The sequence below is a fragment of the Anolis carolinensis genome, chromosome 2 (genome assembly GCF_035594765.1).
Source record: "Anolis carolinensis isolate JA03-04 chromosome 2, rAnoCar3.1.pri, whole genome shotgun sequence".
NCBI lineage: Eukaryota > Metazoa > Chordata > Lepidosauria > Squamata > Dactyloidae > Anolis > Anolis carolinensis.
The window spans coordinates 283514460-283522145 of record NC_085842.1 but is presented as its reverse complement, the minus strand read 5'-3'; the positions used below and the strand labels follow the sequence as shown (position 1 = coordinate 283522145).

The 7686-nt window shown below is 40.5% G+C and overlaps 1 pseudogene; it reads right to left on the bottom strand.

The window, feature by feature from the left end:
• Positions 1 to 3699: 3699 nt before the first annotated feature.
• Positions 3700 to 7409, bottom strand: LOC100555975 (squalene synthase-like; annotated as a pseudogene).
• Between the last annotated feature and the right edge of the window lie 277 nt (positions 7410 to 7686).

Genomic DNA, 7686 nt, shown 5'->3' with positions numbered 1-7686 from the left:
TTAAACATTGATCTTTGTACCAAACTTTTACAATGTGAATCTTTCTGGATTTTTACCCTTCAAACGGAACATCCAAAAGGTTTAAATGATACCAATACATATGATTGTTTTTTATAAATTCTTGGGAATTGTTCTTATAACACTACTATTACTTTCTGCAAATCTGTGGGGTAGCCTTTAAATGTGATTTCAGAGCAACAATTACTACACCACTAATTTCATCACCTGGCCTCTTTAAATGTACTATATTAAACAGCAGAGTCATCCTTACAGATTTGTGCTATGAATTAAACTGAGCAGAGCATCATTCAAGAGAGCTTGGCGTGAATAATTCTGTCTTTGTACTTATAATTTGCAATTTGTATTTTTGAGGTATGTGGGTTTTGTACTATCAAGAAACTAGCCAGTTTTGTTCATTCCCTTTAGATCCACTTTATTTTGTAAAATTAGAACTTTTCCACCTGAAGAAGACTTTGTCAAAGTTGAAACCGGTTGTAGAAGTTCTCTACAAGAAAGCGGAAGCCTTCCATAAGGAAGCATAGAGGAAAATTTATATATACAAACTTTGTTGGAAATTTCCTTCTACAAGAAAGAAATTAATTTAAAGAGGAAATCTGTTTAAAGAAACTTTCACTGGAAATTCCCTCCTACAAGAAAGAAATAGCAATTAGTATTGTGAATACAACAAATTTGTTTGATTGTATATTACTGCTTGTTGCATCCTTTATAAGTTATGGAAACAAGTATATGTTTGCGATCGCTTTATTATTATAATAATGGATTATTGTTTTGCTGATTCAAGGGAAATCATTTTCTTTGTATGTTTAGTTTCTTTCCATTTCATTCTTTCTCTTTTTCAAGTCTTAAAAGTTTTGGAATGAATCAAATTTATTTAAAAGAGCAGTTGGTTTTTGGAAACAGATAACTGAAAATGACTACATAAGTGAGCTAACAATGGTCTGAAATAAAACAATAAAATGAGACATGTGGGACAGTACAGAGAAAACAAATATGGCATGATTACAAAGGCCTCAAATCTCCAAAGTCACTATCCAATTTTCCAGACTGATGAGGAAGTGGACTCTGGTGCACAATAGCTTATTGACATAATGAATTGGTTAAATTTTTAAAGCGCCACAAGGCTGTTGCTTTTGTTTCCCCTTAGAAGTTGTTTAAGACTTAGCACCAGCATGAACATAGTTTGCTTTTTATTATCCCTTTTTGTTCTGTCAGCTTATAAAGTAGAAGCCTTTCATTATTGTATCAATTAAATGTGCAGCTGTTTTGATTTAAAAAATAGGCAAAAACCCATATACCTAATTTAGGATTTTTATTTTGTTTTTGTTCCTGGCCTGAAAATAGAAATAGTGGTCCAGATAAGGCTACTGTACAAGTGGCCCATTTTGATGAAAATATGAAAATGTTGATGACTGTATCAAAGCCAGAAAATAACTAATAGAATAGAATAATTTCATTGTTGTTGTACAATGAAATTAAATGCTTTTACTAAAAGCAGTAAAAGAAATGATTTCATAATGATTATTTGTAGATCAGCAATATTGGTTTTAAGCTAAGTAAACAATGAAATGTTAAAGAGCCTCTGTGACATCTTTTGCTAGCATTGGACAAATAGGAAAAGAGAATAAAAGAGAGAATTCACAAGAGAATAAATGGACATAAATGGGGACATAAGGAATGGTAACACCAAAAACCAGTTGCAGAACATTTCAGCATCCATAAACATACAGGAAAATTGAAACAGCAACAATATATAATGAAATTGAGAGAATGGAAACAAAGAAATGTTTTAGGTAGTTAAAGCTGCAGCCCTATACCCACTTATATGGGCAGAAATAACAACTCACTAGGGCTAAATAAACATATATAGGATTGTATGTTAAATCTCAACAAAAAGAGTTACCAGTTTTGAGGAAACAGACAACAAGGAGGCAGGATATTTAGAAAGGGAAAATAGCACTTTCTTTCTCTCTTTCTGGAGGTGGGCATGTGTGTGAGAGAGGCAGGGGAGGGAGAGAAGCTTAGCTTACAAACACGTGGAAATATATCCAAAGTAAAGTTGATGAGCACTGTTTTTTAGCAGCAAAAGAGAGAGAAAAAACCCCAAGGAATCATGCAAAATAAACAAGCAAACCCTGAAGGATATTGCAATACACTGGAGAGTGAAGGGAAATCAACAAGTCAAGCTAGGAAGTGAATTTGAAAAACAAAAACAAAAACATATTTCAAAGGAGGAACAACCAGAAGGCTGGCAAATAACAATCGGAAAAAGTGTTTTCTGGGGGGAAATATTCAAACAGCATGAGACTGAAAAGTAGATGAATGTTGGAGGAGGAGGATTAACAATATAAGAAGTACAGTAGAGTCTCACTTATCCAACATAAACGGGCCGGCAGAACGTTGAATAAGTGAGTATGTTGGATAATGAGAGATTAAGGAGAAGCCTATTAAACATCAAATTAGGTTGTGATTTTACAAATTAAGCACCAAAGCATAATGTTATACAACAAATTTGACAGAAAAAGTAGTTCAATACGCAGTAATGCTACATAGTAATTACTGTATTTTAGCACCAAAATATTACGATGTATTAAAAACATTGACTACAAAAATGCGTTGGATAATCCAGAACATTGGATAAGTGAACGTTGGATAAGTGAGAGACTACTGTATGTGTCTTGGTGAATCAAGAACATATCTCGCCTATCACTGACAGAGTATGAAAAGAAAAAGAGTTTTTTATGATAATCCATCAAAGATAACCATATCATGCGAAAATATGTAATTTCAGTAATTGCAAATAATATAAAATGACTGAAACTTGCAAGAGAGTGGCTATTGGAAAAAACCCGTGAAAAGAAAAATATAAGGAATTCTACAAGCAACAAGAACAGGCAAAAGTAGAAACAGGATTGATGATAATTCTGGTGGTTTTTCTGCTGCATCAACAGGACTTTAGTATCCAGATGAAAGGGAACAAAAGTACTATTTTATTCCTGCATTTGGTTTTGGCCACTGCCCTTTAAATAAGGCTATCAATAAACTGGATCTTGTTTAGGAAAAGGTGACCAAGATAGTAAAGCAGGAGAAGAGAAAATGGAGATGATAGAGCAGCACTAAATATCTGAAATATCTGTAAGACTGTCATTTCGGAAATCAAGCAAATACGTTTTTGTTGCTCTCAAGATTAGGACTTGATCCAATAGATTAAATTTGGTAAGGAATTTCCTGCCAGTAAGAGCTGTTCATCAGGGAATGTTGGGGAATTCTCTTTGTCTTGGAGAGGTCAGACATCCACTTGCCAGAACTGTTAAAGCAGGCCTACACAACTCAGCAGTAGTGGGGGGGCGGGGGGAAGCAAAATTAAATAGGCTAAACCTCTTCATGCTGCATATAGGTTTTTAGCACCTCACTTCGGGTTTGTGAGAGGACACCATTCTCTTAGAGCAAGCAGCATAATGGACTGATCTCAATTTCCCTGCCTCCCCTTTGCATAGTGGCAAATTGCAATCCTTTTTTGAGGGAAAGAAGTACCTCAGCTCTTGCCTTTGCTGCTCTTCTTTTCGCTTTGCTTCTAAGGCACCTTCTACATTGCCATATAATTCAGATTATCAAAGCAGATAATCAACATTATGTTTTTTAAACTGGATCATATGAGTCTACACTACAATATAATCCAGTTCAAAGCAGATAATCTGTATTTTATATGGCAGTGTAGAAAGGGCCTGAGCTGCCTTTGTCATCTCCTCCTCCTTTGGAGGGAAAAACTGTCTATCCTGCACAATTCATTTTCCTCATTTGTGAGAGAGAAACTTGGCTATGAAGACCTCGTAACAACTTCATGGTGAAGCAATGTGTCTCTTACAAGTGAAGGAAATGAATGCCAGTGAGTTGGTGAATTTTCCCACTGGAGGAGAAAGCAACATAGGCAAAGAGAAAGAAAGAGTGGCAGAGACAAGAACAGAGGCCCTTCTTCTTTACCACTTCCTTATCCCTCTTAATAGCTATTTCAAAAAAAAATTACCGCAATTTTGTATTTTAATGTCAAAATTCTCATGCAACGAAGAGGCACCTTCCAACTTCCTAGTTAAAAAATATCCTACATCAGGAAAAAAAGGAAACAAACACTGCACATCAAACACTCTGCAGAAAATAAAATTTTAAGACTCAGAAAGAGACTCGTCCATCCAACAGTCCGTCCAACAAAAGGAAAAGGGTTAGTGAGAGGGTTGTCTCCATTCAGGAACCTCGGTTTGTTAGCAGCTGCTTCTAGAGGTGAAAGCTTCCAGTCCAAACAAGTTAGCATAATTTCAAGGTTTCAAGTCCTCCAAAGTCTGAAGTGTCCCTCCCTTAAAAAAAGTGTTGGTCTCAGATATCTCCCATGTGAACATATTCCTCTGCCGCCTGGGACACCATGCTCAAGTGCTGCCAGCTCAGGGCCACAGAAAGGACAAGTAGATGGGGGAGTAATGGATCCAAGAGACCAACACACCTCTGGGCAAACTCATGGAGCAGACAGAGGTGACGATTTGCTGGGTTCTGCTGGAGGAGGGGTCCATGCTTGGTATCTTCTGGTAGATCTCTTCCACATACTGGTACATGATGGCTTTGACAGCCTGGATGCTGATGGCATCCATCATCAGTATGACGGCTTGCCCTTTCCGAATCCTCACCACTCCCTGGAAGACCTGCTCATTGTTGTAACAAGCTGCCAAGGTCGCAATGGCCATTTCCTGGGGGATGGAACAGAAGTAGTAGTAGTAGTAGTAGTAGTAATAATAATAAACATTGAAAAAATTACAGTCTGTCAACTGCAAAAGGCCACCTTACTGAGATCTGCACGCATCACCAGAAAATACATCACACAGTCCTAAACACTTGGGAAGTGTTCAACTTGTGATTTTGTGATACAAAATCCAGCATATAGATCTCATTTGCTGTGTCATACTATGTCTTTGTGAATAATAATAATAATAATAATCATCATCATCATCATCATCATCTTTATTTATACCCTGCTCCATCTCCCGAAGGACCGGGGCGGCTTACACTGGGACAAGCCCAAAACAGTATTACATCAATAAAAACAGTAACACAATAAAATCAAAATATAATAACACGTCTTACAAAAGTTAAAATAACTTAAAACGTAGACAGTAATCCCAATCTGTAGTCAAGCACCATAGGCCATGGGCCATTTTAAGGGGAATGGAAATCTGAAAATGCATATTCTTTGGTGACTAGGAATGGGAATGACTAAAGGTAATAAAGTGCCTAGAATGGCCAAGGCCTAGGTAAAGCACAAGGACAATTAATTATCAGTTATGAGAAGGCACCTGTGAACATCCAATTTTTCAGATTCTTCCGGAAGGAATCCAGGGTGGGAGCTAATCTAATCTCCTTTGGGCCTAGGTAAAGCACAAGGCCTAGGTAAAGCACAAGGACAATTAATTATCAGTTATGAGAAGGCACCTGTGAACATCCAATTTTTCAGATTCTCCCGGAAGGAATCCAGGGTGGGAGCTAATCTAATCTCCTTTGGGAGGGAGTTCCAGAGCCTGGAGGCCACCATTGAGAAGGCCCTTTCTCTCGTCCCCAACAACGGAGATGGAGGTGGGATCAAGAGGAGGGCCTCCCCAGCAGATCTTAGAGCCTGTGTGGGTTCATAGGGGAAGATGCGTTCACGAATATAGGCAGGTCCTGAGCCATTTAGGACTTTATAGGTAATCACCTGCACCTTGAATTGGGACCAGAAACTGATTGGCAGCCAGAGGAGCTCTTTTAATAAGGGGGTTGTCCACTCCCTATAATTAGCTTCAGTTAGTAGTTGAAAACACTCTGGTTCTTCAGTCAGGACAATTATGTCAAGATGTCGGGGATGTGATGTTGTGATGACTCATGGGCCATGTAGTCCCGTTCCTAACCCTGTTGTGACAGATGAAGAGGAAAACTTCGGTTTCCCACCGTTTCAGCCAGAATTGGAGCCCTTGCACCTGCAGGAGACTTGCCTTCCAGAAGTCTGCCAAACAAGCCTTGAGCCGAAATCTCCCCCATTTTCTCGCCGCGATTTTTATAAACAACAGAAAAGCGCTCAGGAGGCTTCTCGCAGGAGTGCTAGGATCGCTGCCAGGCATTCAGATGATTAAGCCTGCTTCCCATGGGAAACTTTAGGGAGTCATGCATCTGGACACAGAGAATGGCTTTCGGTTCTGGTTCCCCAGAGAATTGCTCTCTGGCGGGAAAACGAGACCCTATTTAGGTGTTTTGCCCACGTTAGAATCTTGCGGAGTCAATTCGTCAGCTTCGGGAGTAGGTTGTGTGTGGACTACGCTACTCCCGCGTCCAAGCCCTTTGTTCCCGTTTCCAGCCTTGCCTTGCTTCCCAAGACCTTGTCTTGCTCCACGGACCTTGCCTTGCTTCCCGGACCTCGCCACGAATTTACCACGGATCCTGTTCTTGCTCCTCGCTTCTTGTTGCCTTGAATTAAGCCTAGTGTTCCAAGAATCAAGTCTACTTCCCAGCCTTGCTTAAGTTTCGTGGACTAAAGGACCTTGTCATCTCCCCTCACCTTGCTTGGCAAAGTGAGTGTTTCGGTTATTGGATTACAACTTTGGACCTTAATATTTCATATTGGACATTGTTTCTTTGGACTAATTTTGACCTTTCCTGAAAGGTCTACTTCTGGACTATTTCCTACACTTGTTTTTATTAACTTTATATACTCCTACAATAAAGATATTAGATAGATTCTGGCCTCTGTGTATGGTTATTGGTGCTCTGCAGCCTGGGTCTTGACAGATGTAAGGCATTGGTGATGAGCTCATTCATGCACTGGATGGCTTTATTGATGTTCTTGGGCTTGGCTAGATCTGACACCTTATTTACATACTTGCTCCACACCTCCCAAGGCCAAAGCTCTCTGCCCATGAGTTGGTCTTCATAGTAATCGCAGATGATGTTGGTTTTCTGAAGGAAAAGTCCCATGGAGTTTGTGAGCTCCATGTCCTGGACAACAATAGGGTCCTCCAGCTTGGATGCAAAGAAGAGCTGTGAGAAGCCGATCCCCACCAGACCAGCAATGTAGGGACAGTACTTGTCCCATTCCTTCTCAGATTCCACCTTCTTCTCCAAAACCTCGGCCATCCTGAGGCCCATCTTGTGGCAAATGTCAGCAATCACATCCAGATAGACCTTGGCCAGGTTCCGGAACTCCAAGGAGATTGTTGGAAAATCCTCCAGCACTTGCTTGTCCTTCTCATTGCTCTCCATGAATCGCCAATCTGACTGATAAAAGTAGGAGTGGAAATTGTGCAATATGGGGACCTTGGGGTCCAAGTTGATTGTCATGTCATCCTCCACTGTGTCTAAAGCCCGGAGGACCAAATAGAAGATGCAAACTGCATGGTGCAGCTCTCCATCCAGGGCCTGGGTGACGGCAGTAAAGCTGCAGCTGGTCTGGTTGAAGTACTTATAGCAGAGGCAGAGGCTGTGGCTGAGCAAGTCCTGCAAGAAGAAGAGCACGGGAGGAGAGGGCTTGGTGGCCAGAGCATTGGTCAGGAAGCAGGGCCACGAGGGCAATGCTGCTTGGAGACACACCAGGCCCCCCCCCGGAGCCCAAGGAAGACCCCGGCACCCCATGACTGCAATGCCCGGACCCCCTTCCTCCTC